General features: G+C 40.4%; 1 protein-coding gene across 10 annotated transcripts in view; it reads left to right on the forward strand.

Annotated features, from left to right (window-relative positions):
• Chrm3 (cholinergic receptor muscarinic 3) overlaps positions 1-23,576 on the forward strand; it is a 424,602-nt gene that overhangs the window by 156,285 nt on the left and 244,741 nt on the right. For 2 of the 10 annotated variants that reach the window (XM_048812582.1, XM_048812579.1), the window contains exon 3: positions 13,064-13,180. The exons of the other annotated variants lie outside the window; for them this stretch is intronic. The gene's annotated coding sequence lies outside the window, so the exon portion shown is untranslated. The remainder of the gene's footprint in view (positions 1-13,063; positions 13,181-23,576) is intronic. 10 annotated transcript variants of the gene reach the window in all.

The following is a 23,576-nucleotide window of genomic DNA, read 5'->3' on the forward strand; positions in this document are numbered from 1 at the left end:
CATTTTTATAGTGTTGCACAGAGGAAGGAACCAAAGCCTGGAAAAGGTGCTTTGCCCAAGGTCCTGAAGGTCAAAGTTTTCTCAGTGGCAGTTACAGCACAGACAGTCTGGCTCTGATGTCCTTACCCACCAAGCCCGTCTGCCTTCATATTCAACTGTCTTCCTTCTGTGCCATCTAACTGAAGAGAACCTCATACATACCCTTAGTCATACCAGGCTCCTACTCCTTCCTTGGTCCCTAAGAAGTTGTGAAAACAAAAATGACATTACTTTCTCCACCATATTTTCCCAAGATACCTTGAACCAGTCTGTGCCATGTGGAAAACACACACACACACCCCATAAACTGAAATTGGCCAAACATCTTCAACTGAGTATTATCAATTTCCACATTTTCTTCTCTTTTAATCAAATGATGAGTATGCTGTTATCTAACAAGGAAGAAAACTAAAATTCCTCCCTGCTGTTCACACTTTTCAACTATTTATAAAATCTTCTATTTTGGCAAAGAGTTTTAGCAACTGTTTATGCCTTGCTGGAAAGTCAATGTTATTCTCACTCAACAAAAGGAAAGAATAAACTGTTACATGACTGATCGGTGGTCATCTAGGATTTATCAAAGCTAAAAGTACAATTTAGTGATGCTCATTTGCCCTTCAGACCTCATCTCAGAATATTCTTTGGTGTTCACTCCCATTTGCTATTTGGATGTAATTTTAGATGTTCCTTTTTGCCATAGATAGATAAATAGATAATAGACAGGTAGATAGATAATAGAAAGTTAGGTAGATACCCAGGGGTTGCTCAGACATTACAAAGCCTTAGTGATTTTGACATGTGCAGGTTTTCACAGAATGCTCCTTCTGAGTGGTGCTAGGTTTGCCCATCTCTGTGAACCACCAGAGGACAAGTATCCTTTACCTCCCAGGCATTTGACCACCCAGATGAATTCTTGGTGGGCTTACTAGGAACACTAGGCAGTGACCCAAGGAGATGGCCCTTTACACAAACAAACCCAAGGCTACTCTGAACTTGCATTTTGTCACTTTTTAAAAAACTCTTTGCAAGACAGTCCTTGATGTTCATTTTAATTTAGTAATTCTGGATAGAAAGGCGTGTGTGAGCATCTGATCCCACTGCTGACCCTATGCATGCACAGGTATGACTCTGCTTCTTGGACAGTGTTGATGACATGAAGGAAGAGAGGGAACAGGTGTGTGTTGGACTTAGTACAGAAAACTCGTCTTCTCAACATGTTCAATGTCCTCATGAAGGAGGTATGCTATCCCTTTACAGATGGGGGAATGAAAACTTAGATCTTGCTTAAGGCCACAAGTATTGAGTGGGAAATTTAGGATTCAAATACAGCCTGGCTGACAACCATTGCTCTTTCTTCTTAGAGAAGTGACTGCTGAGACGTGTGTGTGTGTGTGTGTGTGTGTGTGTAAAAACTCACAGGGTTTCCACCAGCAAACATTTATTATTTAGGACCCGTAAAGCCAAACTCATTGTGCTGATCACCCTTTTGGTGGGTACTGGTGTGATTAAGGCCCAATCTTTAACCAGATAGAGTTTACCATGGCTGTCTATGTTTGTGTGTTTTATAGGTGACCAGCACCATGCTAACCTCTTCATTACATTCTTGTTTAATGCCACAGTCATCCTAACAATAGGTAATGTCCTTATCTTAGAGATGATGGAATTAAAACTTAGAAGATGAAGTTACGATGTCATTTTGCATGTGGAGAAAGCCAAGGTTTGAATTGAGGCTGCCTACCTCCAGAAAAGTAGGTGTGTCTACCTACTTTGCTATTCTAAAGAGAAATTAAAAGGAGTTTCATACTTTTAACAGAGCAGAATAGAACCAATTCTACAAAAAAATATGTGATACTTTTCTTCTTTAGGCTTTTTGTCTCTGCTATATAATGCTGTGATAATAATATTAACAAAATATGCAAATATCCAATATTTGCAGGAATTTTTTCAACCTAAGCACTTCACAAATATGTGCCATTTAGCTAGCTATAACTTTAATTCCCTGCGTGAGAGCACAATGAAGCTAACATATGGGGCTAAGTAAAACTTGATGTACTGTAAACCTAGAATCCTAGTGGGTAGTATGAATCTTGCCAACCTGCCAACCTTTATGAGGTTTTTGGTTGAGAACTTCAAATTCAAGAGGACTTTCTGCCTTTTAGACTTAGGGAAGCAGCAGGCTTACTTGTCTGCTAAAATATTTATTTTTAGCTTATATTACCCTCTTATAAAAAAGAATTATTGAGCTGGGAACAGTGGCACACCCTTATAGTCCCAGTTTTTAGGAAAGCTGACTTTGGAGGGTCACTTGAGTTCAAAACCAACCTGAGCAACATAGAGAGACGCATCTCAAATTGTATAGAATAAGTCTGCCTATGAGTACTTGCCTTTTGAGTACTATCTTATCACTGTTGAGTACTATTTTATTGCTCAATAGTTTTCTTCCTATAGAAAAATGACTCAGGTGGCAAACCTCATAAGACATGGACTCTCTTAGTGCAGGCATGTAGTGGCTTCAGTCAGGTACCCTAGAGATCCCCTGGACCCCAGGACACCATAGCCACCATCTCATTGTACGTCCCTCTACCGTGCTACAGGTAGGAACCGCCACCTCCCCCACTGATAGGTTTACTCCCCAACTCTTACGTTTGTCTCTCCAGTGCCATCCTAATCCAAGGCCCCACTTTCTCTCATCTGAATTACTGAAACAGCACCCTAGCTGGGCCCTCCACAGTATCACCTGGTCTAGATCCATTTCTAACTCAAGGACTCCAGTGAACTTCTAAAATCACATGGAGTCAAGCTGTTGGTTCCCTCAGGTCTCTTCAGTGTCTTGCTAGTCACTTCCATTTGGATAATGAGACACTTTCTGATATAGTCCCTGATGAGCCCTCTAGAGTCACAGGGGGCCATACTCCTCTTCCTTCTGCTGCCCTCCTGCCAGCCTGTGCTGCTCTCGGGGTAACCATCAAGTGCTAGCTCACACTGTTGCTTCATGCACACCTTCCCACTGCCCATGTAGGGAGGTTCTCACTCTGGACCATGGGAAGTTCCTTCTGAGATAACTCTTCCTACTTTAGAGAAACTGATGTATTAGTATCTTTCTTCCTTGAAAATGTGAAATTGTGTTTCAGGGAGGTCACATGTAGGAATTAACTACAGGGAGCCTGGATGTTAGGGCTGTGTGTGTTTCCCATTAAATACACATATGGGTTCACCAGGTGTGGTGGTGCACACCTGTAATCCCAGCCGCTGGGAGGCTGAGGCAGGAGGATGGCGAGTTGAAAACCAGCCTCAGCAAAGAGCAAGGCACTAAGCAACTCAGTGAGAGCCTGTCTCTAAATAAAATAGAAAATAGGGTTAGGGTGTGGCTCAGTGGTCGAGAGCCCCTGAGTTTAATCCCTGGTGTGTGGGGGGGGAGGGGTATGAGGTTTTTTTGGTTGAGAACTTCAAGTTCAACACACACACACACTCACATGGATTCATGTATAACAAAATTATAAAAGATTCATTAAGTATAAGAAACATGGAAATAATCAAAGATAGACCTTCCTCAACTTATAATGGTTTAGTTTACAAATTTTTTCTTCATTACAATGGATGCAAAAACAATATGAATTCTAAAAAAACATTCTTTGACTTTAGAACAGTGATCTTTTCTGGGCTAGCAACATGTGGTATCCTGCATGCCCATGATCTAGGTAGTGGCTGCTCCCAGGAAGCCATGAAATCACAAGGAGGAAACAACCCACATGCTCCAGTATGCTGAACAGCTAAGCTAGGGTGCTTGGTAGGCCAGGTATGTGCAGTGCATTTACAGTGTAGGATGTTTTCAACTTATAATGTGAGTTGAGAACATATGTATATCATTACTCTCAAAAATATCTGTATTTATTAAGTGCCTACTGAGGGCTAGACACAAGAAGAAAATGCTACAAGTATTGGTGGATGCCTCTTCTGTGCCTGACACTGAGCAAGACATAGAGGCGCAGAGCATGCCTTCAAAGTTTGGGACAATTTATGTGGATAGATAAGAGTGATTCAAAGAGCTATGGTAATGTAGGTCAGTTTAGTATAGAGATACTGGATCTGAGATATTTTTTCCATACGGAGTAGTTCCTTAGTTAAGAACTGTGTTGAAAGAAATTTGACTGACTATCTGACTTCCTTTTTTCCCCCTTTCCTCCACCCCACACCAACTTTTCTGAGCAGAAAGTAAGATTTATTTAATTTCCTTCATTTGGCATCATGACAGCATGAAGCCATCAGTATAATCACCATAAGAGGACTTTGTTTTATTTTTTATCACCCAGCACATTTTTATTGTCAGGATAGTTACTAATCATTCATTTTTTATTTACTCTAGCTGGGGAAGTTTTGCAAAAATCTTGTGACTATTTAGAAAAAAAATGCTTTAAATTATGGGTTCTCTCCTATTCTGTTGGCCAGTGAACACTCCACAGATTTCAACTCTGTGATTCCCTTAGAAGAAGCCCTGAGTAAAAGAAAAGCTCTCCCTTGCCCCTACCAGCTGTGCCCCTGGCCCCAGGACCCCTCACCTGCCCCAGACCATGCTGTATCTCAGAGTGGCAGAGCAAGGCTACATTCCTTTCAGGTTTAATTGGAATATCATTCTGAGATCAAAACAAAGCACATGATTGTGTCTATTTCAAACTCAGGGTCTCGAGATATTTTAAAAGTAAGCACCATTTTTTGGTTAAATTGAACTCAAATATTTTAGCTGTATATTTAAGGGCATATATAATCAAAGAAGAGAATTAGGATAAAAGTAAATATTAAATAGACTCCAGCAAAGCTGTGACCTAGCAATGCTGTCCTTCGGAGCTGCTGAGAATACACCAATGTTGGGGGTGGCATCAGAGAGTCGGGGATTAGGGGAGTCTCATCAGTGTCCAGATTTAGCTCCCAACAAAGTACCAAATACAGTGACTTCTTCTCCCCTTACCTCAGGTGTGTTTCTCACAGTCCCTCAAAAAAGCCTTTTTGCAAAGCATCCCTTGGTTATGTGAGCATCGTGTTGGCCAGCACCATGTAAATTGTAATTCCTGATTCTCACTTCAAGTTCATGTTCACTGGGATATCAGTGTCAATCATCCTAAAGTCAAATCCATTTTATGAGATTCTGAACTTGGTTCTGGTTAATGTGATTCTGATAGGTCCGTGATCGACAACTGAAAGAGGCAGCAGCGCTCCTTGCAGGCAGCGGCTGAAACCTGAAGAGCTCTGTCCATGACTGTGAGAGACATGAAAGCAGATGCCAGTTTATACATACTCTCAGCCGCCTGTTCACAGGCGAATACAATGGAGCAACTTTTGATGCCTAAAGGATAGTCATCTGGAAATGCCATCAGAGTAACAGGTGGTAGTTGTGCCTTCCTCCTGTGATTAGGAGCGCTCTTGTGAGGTGGCCTCCAGAAAATGCTGGTGCCTTCCTGGGAGCGGCAGCTGCTCAGGAGAGAAGTGTGTCTCACACTGGTATGAGCTGAGAGATGTTTAAGCTAAAATTAGCAGGCACAAATTTTGAGTGGTTGTACCTAAGATTTAAGGAAATGGCTGGGATTATTAAAGGAAGTGAGGATGTGAGGCACTCTTGGGATAGAAGCCCTTGTAGCCTTTGGCAGATTAGTAGTGTTTAGGAGAAACACCTGTCCTTTGATCATTTTGTTATAAAAGGCAACAGTCACCTTCTCTCCTGAGCAGTATCAAGAGTAAATACTGAGCTGAGTGAACCCATGGGAGCCTTATCTGGTAGTCAGTTTGAGTGGGTATAGATACTTGATGGATATACTACTGTTTGCCTTCACACATGGCAGGTTATAAAATCCAGTGGACATTTGTATTTCCTGAAGTCATTGCATGTTAAACAGAGAGATAAAATATGAATATTAAATGGCCAATTAACGTGGTTCATAAAATGTGGTCACCATCTTATATCATCAAATCTTGCAAAGCTCACAAGAACGAGATGTTAATTTGCACTTATTATTTCCCAAGTGCTTTGCTTCAATTAAAATTAAATTTCTTTTTCTCTGAAATGTTGGTATTATCATTCCCATTTTAGAGATGAGAAAGCCCCCCCCCCCGGGCCATTGCAAAGCCCTCTTGCCCGGTGGAATCAAAGGATAAGCAATGATGCCATCCTTGATCTGCTGGACTGGCAGCCCATCTGCTGTCTGCTCCAACATGCTGCCCTTCTGAGGAATGTCTGCCCAGTCCTGCTGCCCTAAGGAAGCACACAGCTGTGGGACCTCTGATACCTGTGAGCTAGCATGCTAACAATGTTCAGATTCTTTATAGCATCTCAGAGGCCAGGCTGAGTCAGAACAGACTGAAAGTTCTGTAGATATTTTTTTTTTGTTGTTGCTGTCTTTTTGTGGATTTTAGCTCTGGAATTGCACCAGCACCTATTAATATATAACTGAGACCTAGGCAACTGCAAAGGTCTTTGTGTGAAAGTCGTGGAGGTGAGCTTGGACGACAGCCTATTTTTTTTGCATGGAAGTTTCTCAAAGCAAACGTCAAAGCTTTGAACACTGGTGAATCAAAACAGAGACAAAAATAAAATTCTAGATACTTCTTGGAACCCAAACGAGAGGTTAATAGCAGAAAATAATCTTCTTCCCATTCCTCAACATCTCAAGATTATTCTTATATTGACCATTAATTTACTTGCAAAGAATTCAACTTCTTCTTTTAGAAATATTTCACTTCTCTTTATTTTATATTTGGGGATATTCTAAAGCAGATATGTTGCATGCCTCCTTCTTATTTCTGTAGGAAAAATGATAATTTTGACACTCAGGAAAAAAGTGCTATAAGGCTCTTTAAACGTTTTGAGTAAGTTATAATTATTTCTGCACTTTATGTGATGTTTCCTGAGCTACAGCCAGAACTAGGGTTGATAACTGGGAGATTGGAGTGCCTGTTAAATCGCTGCTTCTTCTTTCTGGATTCTATCTGGAAGGAAGCAAGAAAAAAAGAAAGACTGTAGTCTTAGCTTTATTTCTTTTGAGTCTTGGCATCTCCCAAGACACAGGTGTTTCTTTGTTTTTGTTTTTTGTTGTTGTTGTTGTTTTGGGGTTTTTTTGTTTTTGTTTTTGTTTTTGTTTTGTTTTTTTCTGTAAAGCTGGATTTGAAAACATGACTGGCTGAGAAATCCTGGGCTCCCAACTATCTTCTCAAGAATGTCTCATGGAGAAGCTGGTTGCACACCCTATCTCTGAGCCTGGGGAAAGTTGGCCTTGTCACCACTTCACACACTGGGTCACAGACAGACCAGAAGCAGCATGAGGTCATCCTCCTAGCCTCTGAAAGTGGTCCTCATCTAAACCCCCATGTGTGGAGGAGAGGTAGGTAGGTCCTGGGGACTTCCTGAAGAACCATGATTCTTGTAATAGACAGTGGCATGCTGTCCATATGTCATTGGAGGAGAGAATCCAGTACTCCATGGAATAAAACACGAGAGCCTCAGGGAATCCCACCTCCTGCCATTCAGCTCACTGCAGCCCCTGTCATTTGGATGAAGAATATGGTGGAAAGAGGGATATAAGGTAGGAAGAGGGTCTCCCTGTCTTTCCCACCAATACATGACACAGGACTTCCCTTCTCATGCAGAAATGTTTTACAAGCCAAGTCCAGACCAGGAGGAAGCAGAGCTGCCTGTGCAGCCCAAGGGGACCTGTCAAGCCGACTGTGCACTTTAAGACCTTGCAGTTGGCAAAACTGTTTAAATTACCAGCAGACATTTAATAGTCTTTATTTTATTTTTCGGTGTCTCTGCCTGTCTCACTGTCCTGTTCTTCTTCCTTTCTCAATTTCTCTTAACCCCTAAACAGCAACAAAGTCATTTTTGCTGCCTTAATACAGGAATGATAGCCACCATTATAAAAGAGTGTTCTGGCCAAGAGAAACATTTGCTCAGGCTTGCATATGAAAAAAAAAAAAAAAAACCTTTCTCATTTGCTAAGCAACAACAACAAAAAAGCTTCACATTTGCTTAAAGATCTTATTTAACCAATCTAGTTTTTTCTCACATGCCCATTACATTTTTATTAGACAGGCAAAGAAGCTCACGTATTCTAATTTTATTTTATTTTAAAATTAAGCACAACAGTTTCTGTAATGGAGTTTTTAAACATCCAGTCACATCAATAGGTGAGTTAGATACTCTGCTCTCCAAATTCAAAGCATGTAGCATATTTTTTAATTCCATGCAAATGCTGCAGGAAAACCTTTGAATACATTATGCCATTTTCTAATTTTAAACAAACTTGATTTAAGCGTGCATGCAGATTGTTTCAATTGCTAGCTGGAATACCATCCCCTCCAGCTTCCAGGGAGTGGAGGAGTCTGGGGACAGGACTTATGAAGCTGTCGCTTTGTATTGATCAGTCTTCACCCTGTCTACTTACCTGCATGTTCTGCTGGCCATGAGGCAATGTGTCTGAAAGTGCCTCTCTTCTTTGTAGAGCCATTTTTACTTTTTAACAGACTTCACGGACCTCCAATAGACGATGTAGTATGTGGGGTTTGGGGAAGCTCAACAATAATTGTTGTTGGCAGGAATGTTGTTACCTGGATGTAATCAAGCCCCCACTAGAAACTTTCAGGTGTACTTTTTATTTTAAACTTTTGGAGTAAGTTTTTGGTACACATCATCTGACTCCTGTAGACCAGAGATGCTTTTGAAAATCAAAAGCAAAGGAAAGAACAGGAAGGTACTTGGCAAAGTGTTTTCAATTAACTAACTTGTGCTTGGGATCCCGCTCTGCAACAGTGGGGCCAAAACGCCATGAGACTGGGTGCTCAGGCTTAGAAAATGCTGCTAATTCCAGATAGAGCTTGGTTAGGGGGAAGCATTACCAGTTCCCAAAAAAAAAAAAATAGCACTAGCCTTCAGTATGTAGAGCCATAGAAAGATATACACACCTGCTAATAATATTTCTCAAATGCTCAGGCCTCTTTGTGGAAAAGGAAGATAGTTTGTGAATCCATCTTACAACTGCAAGTGTTTCAAGAAAGGAAAACTGTTACCTTGGTGAGTTAGTGAAGCATCATTATGAGAAATGAAGAAGTATTAATTCTCATGAATAGTCAATGTACTGATTACAATGAGGAACCAGATTTAATATCTGCTAAATCACTCAACTGAGTGAAAATAGCCTCCTACCTGTGTAGACATTTCTCTGCCATCGATGATTTAAGGTGCTAATTGCAAGCACTGTTCATGAGAATAATTACATATTAGTGTACAGGAATTACATAAAACGATATGTTTCTGGCTTTCCATCTGCAATACAGTGTAGGTCCCCAATAAATGCATGGCTTTAGAAACAAAACCATTTATATTCAAATGCCACAAAATGCTTTAGTGATAAATATAAAGTAACAGAAGCACTTTTTTTTTAATAGGAAAAAAGTTCACATTTTAATCATCAGTAATTTAAAACATTGATTATTTCAGTTTTCCCATTGAGGCATAGTACAATGTCTAAATGTCCATGGTCTTTGACCAGAAATCACAGACATAATGAACACACATGGCACAAGGTCACTTTCTTAGATCCTCTGGTATGTGTTACCCCCAGGGGGTCAAGATGGCCGCTATCTCCTGTGGGCTTCTTTCTACCTCACCTGGTAAACAGGAGGTACTGAATGTTTGTTGATGACATGATTGAATCCTTTCCTCTCATACTTGCCCTTGAATCATTCAGTGTTGTATTATCAACCATTAAAAATTTTGTTAAATGCACATTATATATTTGTGGACAAAAAGCCAGTAAGATATGATTTCTGTCCCCAAAGATTTTATGGTCTAGCCAAAGGAGAAGGCCCATATCAAGCAGAGGGCCCAGTACATCTAACAGGGGTAAAGCAGAGAACACTAGAACCTGAAGAAAGCACAGCCAGTCCTTCCTAAGGGAGAAATCAAAGTTCCCCACAAGAATTATTTTAACTATTTTTAATAAATCAAAACTTTAAAAAAGCATTTATAATTTAAAAAAAATTAAAGATCATAAGTTTCCCCCTACCTCTTCTAGATTCTCTGATTCTCCCCTTAAAAAATGCTTTGTATTTTACCCAAATTCTTCATGATGCATTTTAAACTTGAAGTTCCTTAGTTTCTCCAGGGAAGATAGAAAGCAACTGATTGGTATCCCTTATTTAGCAGTCTGAATTTTTGGCAGGCTAAATTTCTGGATCAAAACCAAAAAGATTAAATATAACAGGAATAAACATAAAGTCCTATATTTAAATTTAAAATGTTATCATACAGATAAAAGACAAGAGAAGCCCTGATTTACATGGAAAATAAAAAGATCTGAGAATTTTAGTTGTCTACAAATTCAAATATAAGCTCCTTGTAGGATGAGACTGCTAAAACCCTGACTCAATCTCTTGATCTCAGCTGGCATTAATGGAAACGGTCTCCACATCACAGTAAATACCATGCACACTAACTGGGCACTGTGTCAGAACACATGCCCCCATAATAGATTTGGTTTGTGTCATGTGGGAATTTAAGGAACAGCCTGAAATCTTATGAAGAAGACTCTCCAATATATGACTAGTCTAGAACAGGCCTCCAAATTGATGGTCATGAGTTTCAACCAACGACTGAGCATCTTTCCCATCTTTTCACCAACTCTTTGTTGGCGATGATTCCTATTCTCTAATGTTGCATTGGTCTTCTTTCCTTCGGAGGAGCCTCTCTCCCCATAACGCACACCTCCATGACTGACTTCCTGGATGAGCATCCACCCAGATGGAGACCTCTGGTTTTCTTTAACACCTCCTTGTCCTTTGCCTCAGCTCTTCCGGGCTTTCTTGGCACCAGAGTCTAGGCTTCTGTATCTCATTGTTTTGCTTATGGTTATCCTGGATTTCTGTGTCCTTTCTTTGGTCTTCAGCTTATGTGAAAGAATTGGATCACACCATCGTAACATGCTAAACAATGGCTGAAACTGATGACTTAGGAAGCGTTATTATTTCTTTTCGTTTTAAAGCCAAGAGGATAGTGAAGTTCTCCATGCCGGCAGTCTTTGGGGGGGTGGGGATAAAAAAAATGAAACAAGATTACTCTGAACTCATATTCTGGACTGGAATTTTCATAACCACTTCAGTGAATGTGTGGGCTGTCAGCTGAGTGTTTGGAGTAATTGAGTCCCTAACAGGCGTGTTAAGGGTCCTTGTGCCTGAGAGTGTAGTAGAGTAATGGTTTGAAGTCTTATCAAAGTAGCTTAAATCTGCTACAAATTTTATGTCCTGAGAAATGACAGCATTTTGCCTATTTTTTATAAGGAAATGAGTGCCACTTCCATTTCCTCGGGAGAGAATACAGACAGTGACACATAGACAGTCACCTTAGCTTAGGCCCAAAATAAAGAGTTTCAAAGATCTTGGTTGACAGGGCTTTGCATTCTTGGTCACCTTAAGCCCCCATCCCTGCTCCAAAGCTTTGAGCCGGCAGAACAAATGGCCCCCTGGTTCCAGAGTGCCAACCTTTTATTTTCTGTGACAAAGTAGCTGACATTCTATAAGTGGCGCTTATTCACTTGAATTAGGCCTTCTCTCCATGTCTGAATTAAAAATAGATGGAGTTCCTAATACATGACGTCAGTACATTTCCTTGATGTCCTAGACGTTATGGTGGCATGGCTCTGTTTAAACATGAATGCTACTCTCAGGAAACTTCATTGCAATGAAGGTATTTCTGCTTTCTCCCTCCAGAATATAACTAGTCTAGACACTTTTTAGCCTTCCATTTCTCCAGTCATGAAACAACCTGCCATGATCTTCCTTGAAACCAGAATTTCTTTCCTCGCCTGTAGTTGTCACTTTTCCCTCCTGAGACACCGTCAGGTTTTGTATTGTTGTTGTTTTGCTTTTGTATTGATCTTCAGGCTAATGCCTGAGGTCCTGAATTTCCCTTATAGTTGCCACAATCTGTTTGGGTGTTGAACCAAAGAAATAATTGAATTTACTTGATTTGTTTCTTACTTTTAGACCATTCCTTTAAAAAGAAAAAAAAAAGCTCAAATATCTTATTTCATTTGGCTGAGATCAATTCTATGATCTGTTTAGTAGGTTATTATAATTTAATCTTGAGTCTGCACCACAAGGAAAACTTCATTAACTATATTAAAAACTATTATAACTGCATTAATTTGAACAGCTACCCCAGACCTTTTTTCTTATCCATGTCCAAAATGGAATGGATGGGTTTTGTTTTACTTTCTTTTCTTTATGCCATAAACCCATGTAGTTGTGGACCAACTCATGAGAAGATGGGCAATCCAGCTTGTCACCTGTTTGTAGCCTCCTCCTAGAAAAGGTGGCATTTCCTGATGGGTCTCAGCATTTCTCCAGAAGCACAGCTTACAAAAGTTTGAGTTAGAGGATGAGCTATGGTGAATGTCACAACTAGGAGGAGTCCCATGGCATGGCACTCCTCGGCTCCAGGATAGGGTCAGGTCTCAGTGAGCCACGGGGTTCACCAGAACATCCATGGGTTCCAGGCTTCCCATGGGTCTGAGGAGGGAGGCAGTCCTTAATGAACCTGACCTACTGCCACAGCTGGTTAGACACTTATTCAAAAGCAATCCTTAGCATCTATCACCCTTACCCAAAATCAATAGCCATTAAGTTGTAAATAAATCTTCAAAATTGTAATTAAGCCTGACGTTCAAATGCACTGATAAGCAAGTTTGTCATTTACTCCTGTATACAGCCACTTCAATTGAGCTCTTGGATGTTTTCCATATTATTAACATCTTTTTTTTCCTGCTTTTAATCTGTGTTAATGGTTATCATCAGGCAAGAAGTACATCAGAGGGTCTTGTAAAAGGTGTAAGTAGATAACTTTTTTTTCCCTTCTAATGTGTAAATTGTTTTGCTAGAATTCATTATTTCTCTATTCTGTGTTATGGAACATTTTAACACTATTAGTTTTCACATTTGGAAATCAAAAGCAAAGTACTTTAAAATGACTCCTTTGATTTACCAGCAGAGGAACAAAACTCCATCTCTGGTCCGATTTGACAAGCACAGCTGTCCTATTTGGGAGTTTGTTGACTTTGGTGAGTGAGCTAAAAATGGCAGCAAGGAAGCCTTTCCCCAAATGGTAGGAATTTTTACATATGGTGTATATCTTGAGATGTGTTGGCAAGACATACATTTTGCAAGATGTTTGTGTTTACAAGAAGCACTGTTTGTATCCATACGAGAATATCCTTATTGTGAATATAATGTGCTATTATTGTACCCATATGCAGGTCCCAGTCTGAAATCTGTGAATTTACTGTTGTGGAATCAGTGTGTCATCAGTGGAAAAGGTTCATTTAAGTTCAAAGACTGCTATGAGACTTGTCTGTGCTTCTTCAAATGGTTGAGATATTTTATGCCAATTTCAGATGCATTGAGGGCCATTTCACAGTTTCATCAAATTTTCACTATTTTGTTATTGACGGCTAGAATTCCAGTGGTGTGCAGAAAACTGGTGGAACACATGGTTAAAAGAAAGTCTCTTAAATAAGGAGGTAATATTATTATTATCATCATCATCATCATCATCATCATCATCATTATCATCATCATAATTTGGTACCAGGGATTGAACCCAGGGGCACTTTACCACTGAGCCACATCCCCAGCCCTTTTTGATATTCTATTTAGAGACAGGGTCTTGCTGAGTTGCTTAGGGCCTTGCTATGTTACTGAGGCTGGCTTTTAACTTAGAATCTTCCTGCCTCAGCCTCCTAAGCCCCTGTGATTATAAGGTATGCACCACTGTGCCCAGCCAGGAAATAATATTATTTTGCATTACTGGGGGAAAAAAACAGGTCTTTAAAATATTTTCCACTGCTTATTGATACATTCAACTAGATCCCTACTTTTTAAATAACTTACCTGTGCTTTCTTTTTATAAAGCACAAATTCATTATCTTTATTTAAGTTTTTGGAAGCCATATATTTCCAAGATGTTTGCTTATTTTCTTTCTTACAATGGAGCATGTTCTAACTTCTCTTTCAATTACCTAATTCTCCAGGCCTATAAATAATCTCGGGGCTATATTCAGCATTTATTCTTTTGGCTGGAAGAAATTAGAATTTTCTTCAAACAAATAAGTCCTACTTACTTCAACTATTCACTCTAAAATTGTAAAATTACCTCAAGTGTTTTGAAAATTGGATTGTGTACCAGGGGTAACACATTCTGATTTAAACATCAATGCCAAAATTTAGTTCTATTCTAGCTTTTTTTCTTTTTTCTTCCCTTAATTTTACCAATAGTTTCTAAATAATACAGAGTTATATCAGCCTTTTTTACCTACCTGCTGTGAAGACAGAACTTATGTATATGATGTCTTTATACTAAGAATCAGTATTTGTTCATGCTTCTTATTTTTATTAAGGAGAAAATACACCTTAAAGTGTACTTCATCTGGATACATCTATAAAATTTAAAGTTTAAACAGTCTGATTCTAATGTTTCTTTCCTTCCTCCATGTTCACTAGGACATGTGATGTCTCATAGAAATAAATCAATGTAGAGATGACCCCTCCAAGCCTGTGATCCTATTCATTCTTTAAATCTAGTAACTTTCCATTTGTGACTCTTAACATGAAAAGCATTTGCAGCTCCTGGGATGTTTCAGCTGTTGACACTTTAGAAACCTCCAGCTCTGTGTAGGTGTTTTGAAGTAAATTTGAAACATGGAGGTGGAAGAAAAGCCATATGTCCCTAAAAGTCTTATTTAATTTTTTAAAGCAAGAGTCACAAGTACAAAAGGAGAGACAATAAGCAGTCCGTACAGTGACAGTCACTAAGAACCAAGCAGAGCCTCTTTTTAAAAAGTTCCTAGCAAAGACAGCAGACTATTGCTCTATTAGTTGAAAAATACAGCCCATTTTTAAAATAGCTATTTCATTACATTGCTTCTTTGGGATGAGGCAAAATGTGTTAACAAATATGAATGCATCACCTGATACATTTACCTTTTATTTAAGAAGTTAACTGATTGGTTTTCAGTGAGCATGTGGGCTTGCATTCCAACCAGGATGCTTCAAGAAGGTGCTCGCTTGCAGGAGCACGTGCCACAGTGTTCCAGGGCATGAGGCCATCCTAAGGAAGCAGATGTAGCCTCTGGGACTCTGATCAGTTTTAAATATTAATATTTAATGGGTAGGGGAGCATAAAATTGATTTTTCTTGGAATATCTGCACATACATAGAAATACCATATGTGCTTGTAAGTACAGCTTGAGGGACCAGCATTTCTTAAGAACGTTCAGGGCACAGAAAGCCAAAGAAGCTTCTTTGCCTCTCTGTGTTTCTGTGGAAGGGGGAGGGTGGAAATTGGAGAACAAGAATCTTTTCACAAAGAACATAAGTTTTGTGATTTTTCCAAACAGCTCATAATTAAATTAAAAGAATCAGAACAAAAAGTAAGATAAACACAACCAAGTAAATGAAACAGACAAAAAAGATTTTATAGGTGAAAACTCTGAAGTTCACTTCTACTTACGTGTTGGGAATATTCCTTCTTTTATATCTTTCCACCATTTTATCATTAGCATCATCAAAATATGTTTTCCACCGAGGTAGGCACTGGAAATAGGAGAAGGCACAGGACATGTTCTCTGCCCTCTGCTGATTTTATTTTTTGTTATAGAAAAAGCTTTGTGCCTTATTTGTGTTTTTAATGGTTCTATCAAAAGGCACTCTGTTCCTGAATGCTAGCATGATATTTAAAGCCAACCACCAGTAGCCAACCCGGAGCAGATGCAGAAAGACCTGGTCCAAGGCCTGAAGCAAACCCACAGGAAAAATCGTGTTCTCTGAAGTTTCTCATCCAGTAGACTCCACAGACAAAATAACTGCAGTTGGCTTTCTCATCAAGAGTTGTTTCCAATTTTATCTTTTGATTTTTATCTTTCTTCTTTCATTACAATCAGGCTGTATGATTACAATATTAACTGTGTTTATTCTCCCAACTTGCCCTTTACCACCATTCAAGCATGTGATGCTAAATACTAAAATATTTAAAATACTAATTTTTTTAAGTTTTAAAATATTAAGATGCTTTATTATTTTGTTTTGTTTTGTTTTCTTACCTCTATTTTTGTTGTTGTTGTTGTTCTTCTATGTATATTTTTTTCAACCACCAGTATTTCCCAACTTTGGTAAAAACCCAAATTTGTGGATGGAATTTTGCTACTGTGGGTCTTTGAGCCCAATAAGAAGAGGGGAAAAAAACGTATTTGTAAGAGCCTTTCTTCCACCAAAAATCTTGGTGTCTTGTAAAACTAGGGTCCTGTGTGTAATTCAGTGGTTATGGCTGGGGAGAAAGCTGCACATCAAAGGAAGTTCTAGTGAGGGTCCCTCAACCTATTCTTAGATGTAAAATTAAAATAAGCAGACCCAGCACACACATAACCCAGCGGAGCCAGGTGCCCGGGTGCATGCCTGTGTGAACAGCTGACCAGTGACTGCTGCAGTGGGTGGGGAGCCCTCCAGGTTTGGCTCTGTGTGAGGCCTCAGGAGCTGGAAAGGCCTCACTTGTCCTTGAAATCATTGTTACTGTTACTACATTCTTATCATGTTCAGATCTCCCGGCCAGCCCAGCAGAGGGGCTTCAAGTTGGGCCTGGGTTGATTCAGAGAAAACAGGAAGTTTGTTTTCCCTTGGCTCCTTTGATATTAAATGTGTCCTGAGATGAATTCATATCCATTAAGGTTTATGTTCTATAAAATTGGTGTCATAAAAAGGCCGCTGGACCAGGGCTCAGCACACTCTGATTCTAAGGCTGAGCTTGTGAGTTTGTCTTGATATAACACAGACCATAAATGCCTTTGTCATTGTGTTTTCATTGAAGTGATGGTAATCTGAGTTTGCTTTATCTTAGCCCGAAAATTCAAAGGTTGAATTGCTTGATTAAAGGTTCCCCATGAAGAGTAAGACCCAAATGTGTTCCCAGCTGCAGTTCCAGACAACTAAGAGCTGGGCCCTGACTTGTTTGTTTGGGGAAGTGGCAACAAAGGTTTTGAGTTTTTAAACTTTATTTTTGTATGTCCAAACAGCTCTGAAATAACTTTCCTTAAGCTGGGGTATAGCTCAGTGGTGGAGTGCTTATCTAGAACATGTGAGGACCTGGGTCCATGCCCAGTTCTTCAAAAAAAAAAAAAAAAAAAACCACTTTTCTATTCTCCCTTGCACACTAAAATGCTCCCTGTCTTCATCCACCTCTTCTCCCTCAAGATATCTCTCCCCCTCTCTCCCCTCCCTCCCTCCCTCCGTCCCTTTTCCAAACTGGCAGTGTTTTCTGCAGATTTGAGAAGGTGCACTGTGAGGTCAGTATGACAAGGCTGGATCCGTGTCCTTTCCCAGCCCCACATTGCAAGAGGCTTACTCCCAGACACCTGCAAATCTGCATGCCCTGACTCAGGTTGGGCCCCTCTCTCAGGTGCTCCCTGCTGCTCCCTCCTTCTGTGACACCGCCCAGTTCTCAATTCTCCCTGGTGTTAGAGACCTGTCCCTTGGCTGTGGGGGCCACTGCTTGTTTTGAAGTTAATAGTGGCCCTCTCATCACCATGTCCATGGGACGCTTCTCTTAGTTGAATTGTCTTCTGCAGGGACCTCTCTCCTGTAGTTTCTGCTCCTTCTCATCCGCTGTCAGTGTCTTTCACAGACTCCTAGGGGCTTTTCTTCCTTGCTCGGATCCATAAATATTAATATTAATATTCCACGGGGTTACCTATTAACTCTGCACTGTTCTTTTCTGATATCTAAGAGATTCCCATTTTTCCCATGACTTTGACTTCTGTCCTTCTGCTAATGACACCCCAAAGTCCATCTATAATGCACAGCTTTCATGAAGGCACTACAAGACTCCCACCAGAGAACTTAAGAGTGCACACCCTCTCGCTGCAGCCCACTGAGACACAAGGTGCACACCTGAGAACTCACCTTTCCCCCACTGTAAACTGTGTTTCCTTTTCTGATAAAAAGCCAGGCCCCTCCCACCGTGCTAGAAGTCTCAAAGTCACCTGTAAATATTCCTCTCTGTCCTCCTTCACACCCAGCTCATAGCTGAACCATGTGTAAACTCTCCTAGCGCCTGGCCCTCCCTTGCAGTGCAGCCTCCCCCTCTGTTCCCTGTGTTCAAGTCCCATCATTCCATCCCATCCTGTGCCTTTGCTGCCCTTCACCCTGGGGAGGGTGCCGTGCGGGCTCTTTCCTCCTGAGATCTGGGAGGCCCTGGGGAAGCAGAAGCAGGACAGAAGTGGAGTCTCCATCTTTATCCACCTTGGTTGGCCAGGATATTCTTCCCATTCCCACTTCCTTCCCTCCCTGCCCCTTCCTGCTGCCACCCTGTTGCTGCTCCTCCCTGGCTGCCTCACCCCACCTGTGGTTCTTCAGCTCTGGGAACCCCTCTGTAGATGGCCCCTCCTTAGCATCCCTGGTTAAGCTGTGTGTGCGCAGCCTGTTCCTGCAGGACTTGCAGCCAGGAGCTGGCCTCCCAGCTGGCAGCCCTCTAGCTCTGCACTCCCTGTCCCTCCTGAATGCTCTCCTGCAGATTGAACTTTTTAATGTAAATCTGATGCCACCCACCTACTGAAGACTGCTCTCTGAGAAGGAGGGAGTTTATGGCGTCCATTTGCCTTCTCATCTACTGCCTTCCCAGGCTCCTCTTCCCTGTCCACCTGCCTCCCCTTCCAGGTGGAACTGGTTAAGGCTAAGTGAAACAAATGCCAATCAGAGGGGAGAAGGCACCAGCTCTGCCACACCCACGTGACCCTCTTGTGCCCCTCTCCTGTGCAGACCAGCCTGCACCACTATCAGGATTTGTTCAAACTATGTCGCATAGGACAATATCCTAGAAAAAGGAATGGAAATAAGAAAGGCAAATTTGTTGTTCCCCGCGATGGGTGATTTGCTCCTTAAAAGATGTTAAATTAGAAATCTCACATGTTATATTTTTCAGTGGATATAAAAGGTGAAAGGATGGGTTGCCCATGAAAGCTTAAGAAAGAAGTGTTTTCTCACATGTGCACCAAGCTTTGAATATCAAAGAGAAACTTTCTCCCTTCCTCCCTCCTCTCCCTTCCCCTTCCTCTTTCTCCTTTCATGTGACCTTTCATTCATTCCTTATTTCTCTGTCCTCTATATTTCATTCAACATCCATCTCTGAGCATAGCTCCCGTCATAGTGAGTTTTCCCAGTTTTGCACACTGAAGTCTACTTGATTTCTGTGGAGTGGGGAATCATTTCAAAGCCCATGGCCAGGAAGCAGGGGTCGACTTTCTGTCTGAGATTCACCCAGAAGGATGAATGGGAAGGAGGATGTCCATTGGAAGGTGGATCCTCCTCTCAAGCATGCTTGTCACCCTGAGAGAGGGCTGTCATGCTGGAGCATCCCCTCATCCTCCTCTCTCTGGTCTTGCGTCTCCCCAATCCATCACTGAGGTCTGTGCTGTTTGGTGATGGACGGAAGGTTTTAGAGAGGCTGGGACGTGAGTGATGGGGATGTGAGTAATGGCTGTAATGTTAGGATGTTTCCTGATCCATAAAATGAGCAAATAATTTTTTTGACCTAAATGATCCTCTGTGATGGAAGTGGTTTTTAAACTTTGTTTTCTTAAAGGAAATGTCAATATGCATGAAAATCTGGCTGAGCTTACTGAGTAATAAAGTGGAGAAGAAACAGGAATGAGGTTAGAGCCAGATAAAGGGAACACATTGTAGAGAAAAGTCTACACTCATCACAGTTATAGAGTCTGCAGACTGCTTAGCAAAATAAAGATAGGCTCTTGCATACCAGCTTTGTGACACTAGACAAATTACTTAAACTCTCTGAACCTTAGCCTTATTGTTTTTTAAATGGGTGAAGTACCCTACCATCCATGCTTGCTGTGATAACTCATTAAGAGCCTGTAGAATATCTAATAAAGTGCTAAGCATGCTGCTCAGTGACTGGACGGACGGAGGCTCCTTCTCTGCCCCGAGGTTGTTATCTAGACCTGTTATGCTCTCTGTTCTTTTCTGTTTTTATACTTTGATAAAATTCTGTCACTATCCTGGTGGTACAACTGTGTCCCACCATGCTTGTCTGGATTTAAACCTTCCCATGCTGCCCCAGCCCTTCTCCATGAGGCTCTTACTTTCTGCCTGCCCCATAATATCAGTAAATGGCTTCTGTTTTTGTGAAGCCAAGAGAAGAGGCGGTTCTTCAGTTATCTTAAGGTTGAATTACTTTTGATTGGCCTGTTTGTTTTGTTATATCTTTAGTAAGGGGAGCCATTCTGGCTTGAAGGTTCTCATTTTATACATAGATTCATTCTAGTAACAAACCTGGACAATTTCAGGTATCGTTAGAGACAGATTATCCTTTCAAGATCATGAATGTGGGTATGAAAAGCAAGTTGTAACCAAGTGTACAGATGTTGGATTCACATGGGATATTCCTCAGTAATACACACATAGGAGGCAGAAAATACATGCAGAGCCACCCTGAAAAGTCCATCCTGAACTCAGCAAAATAAATGAAATGAAAGTGTCAATAAATAGTAACATTTCAAACTGTGAACAGGTAGTCAGAGCCTAATACATGAATTCAGTTCAGTGTGTGAGCTATTATTTATGAAGCCTCTTGGAAGCAGCTTTCAGGTAGGATGAGAAGCACTGTGTTAAACATCCATGGGAAAATTCGTGTTTGAGAACTATTCACAGTAATAGCATAAAGAACCTTTGTCTGACCCTGGACTGTAAGAAATGTCACACAGGTTTTTCTTTTTCAAATTTACATTTATAGTGTAATTAAAATTTCTGAAAAATTCAATCATGTTAAAAAACATAAAATTTACCATCTTAACCTTTTCTAAGTGTACAGTTCAGCATTAACTACATTCACATTACCGTACAGTTTGTCTCAGAACTTTTTCATCTTGCAAAACTAACAATCTGTGCCCATTAAACTCATTCCCGGCCTCCCCCCAGCCTGTGGCAACTCCCCTTCTACCTTCTGTTTTTGAGCATCTGATTCATCCACTCAAACAGTGTGATCCTACATTATTTGTCCTGCTGTGGCTGGCTTAGTTTCCCTTAACGTAGCATCCTTGGGGTGCGTTCATGCTGTGCTATGTGTCAGTCCTTTATCACAATAGGAAACATTTTTTTTTTCAAGTAGGATGCTTCTTATTTTTTATCTCAAGTTTTTTGCAAGAAATCCTTACACCTAAAAACCAGAATACAGATATTCAGCGTTTTGGAATATACAGATAAAGCAAGAAGGGATAATAAAGCAATTATCTCAAGGATATCTTGAGTTTTTCTGAGCAGGTGCTGTCGCTAATACCACCAGTGATAGGCAAGGTCACGTGTCCTCTTGGGCTTTCTGTTACCTTGGCAACACGGACAAAGGCTCGTGATTGGCTTGGTCAGCCCCTGGTTTTCTCATCTGGGGATGCTGTGCAGTCTTTCTTAGTCCTTGGAAGGAGGTTTGCTCTGGAACCAAGGAAGTACACACAGTCAAGGCCAGCAATCTGAGTTTTACTTTTATAACAAAGGGCTTCTAGGTTGTTACTTTTGCTGTTTTGTTTTGCATTATTTTCACATCCAGATTTAGAAACTGATATTCTGCTTTATCAAAAAATATATATATACCAAATACCCCAAGAGAACTAGCCTTATAGTGTTGAGGGGTTCACAGGTGACTTCAAAGGGATTGGTAAACTGAGTCGTGTGTGTGCTTTTGAAAATTTTTTTACACACACATACACACATTATGGTTCATAGACATGATGCTCTTCACAATAAAAATAATAATTCACATTAAGTTCTGTGTGGGGTGAAGATTAGATCTATAAATAATTTTTTTGTAGTTTTATCATTTGCCACTGGAAGTAGTAAGTTATACTCCAAATTCCATTTCAATTTCTTTGGTGGTCTCTTAAAGTTTCAGCCATACAGTAAAAGATGACTGTGTACAAAAACTACAAAATACCCACTGATACGTTAGTAACAAGAAAAAGGATTCATAAGGAATAAATCCAAAAATCAAAACATATTTTTAAAAAATCTTTCTTTGTATAAATTCTTTTCCTTCATTGTCAATTTTGAGAGGTGATTGATGAAACATATTCACTTCTGGGTTTTTGTGTTCTGTGAGTGAAAAAGGGTAATTATTTATATTGTAAGAAGTCTTATTTATTAAGTTGAAATTTAATTAAACTTTAAATGGTTTAGAAAACAGCTCATCTGGGAAAATTGAAGTCATGTTTTTTGTTTGTTTGTTTGTTTTTGTGTTGTTTTCTTCACTGACAAGAGCAATCTTAAAGAAATACTGTTTTCTAAATACCGCTTTAGCGTATTGCCCTTATATGTATCCACTCCACTCATCTGGTTTCATCTCCCCCATCTTATCCCTCCTGAGCTAGATTAACTATTGAACAGTTTCTCCTCTCTTGGCTTAGGACTGAAATTGCTGAGAAATAGAAGGATCTCTCTAGTCTCTGGCAACATGTCTAACAGTGTCTCACTTCTCTGAGGCTTATGGCCAGAGCCACATGAATCTCTGCCAGCCCTCTTTGCCCTGCATCACGGGGCAGTAGCCCTGCAACGAAGTGACAGGCCATGAATCTCTGGAACCTGGCATTATTTTCTGAGGCTTAGGAATAATCCTAGGAAAATAGTATCAACCTAGAGGTCACCTGCTCTATGACATTGCCAGGACTCCCAGATACACTCACCATTCCCCTGACAGGGGTTACAGATGCTGCAGAGAGTTCTCTTCTGAAGCATAGGACAAGTGAGGAAAGAGGAATGGCAGCTGACATTTTAAAATTTCTATACGTCTTGGAGAGTGTTGCAGTATTTCTTGACTGTTTAATTTTAGAATAAGTTTCCTCCTCTGTACTTAATTATTTAGTGATTATTTGGGTTCATTTCCTTGAGATACTCTTTGTCTCCAATCAACATGCCCCATTTAATGACTATGACTTTATTAGAAAAAAATTGAATCATTATTTTTATGAAGTTAGGATGAATTTTATAATTTCATGAAGTCATTGAAAGGTTGAATTACACTGGGTCTTTTGGGGGTGTTTTTTGTTTTTTGTTTGTTTGGTGTTTTGCCAGAAAGAGCCACATGAAACTCAGCTAACATTTTAAATATCTATATGTGCTGTGTGGTCCAGAGAGGATGAGTGAATTATTGTCAAGTTCAAAGTTCTTTTGGCAAGAAGACTTTTGCATATCTTAAGATCCAGGTAGATTGGAAATCCAATCAAGCACTCAGCCTGTGGGAGCTTTAGATGTCTTTGCATGGAAGGAAACAATAGATCATGCCCATAGCCGAATATAAGGTTATGGGCTACAAGTTTTCTCCCATATCCATGGACTGGACGCATTCTTATAATGCTGTGTGGGGTTTAGTGTTCATCCTCCGGTCACTGACCAAAATCCCATGAAAGCCCTGACCAAAGGAACAGGTCCAAGGGACTGCCAATTAGACTGAAGAG

Source organism: Marmota marmota, unplaced genomic scaffold (genome assembly GCF_001458135.2).
Source record: "Marmota marmota marmota unplaced genomic scaffold, marMar, whole genome shotgun sequence".
NCBI classification, from domain to species: Eukaryota; Metazoa; Chordata; class Mammalia; order Rodentia; family Sciuridae; genus Marmota; species Marmota marmota.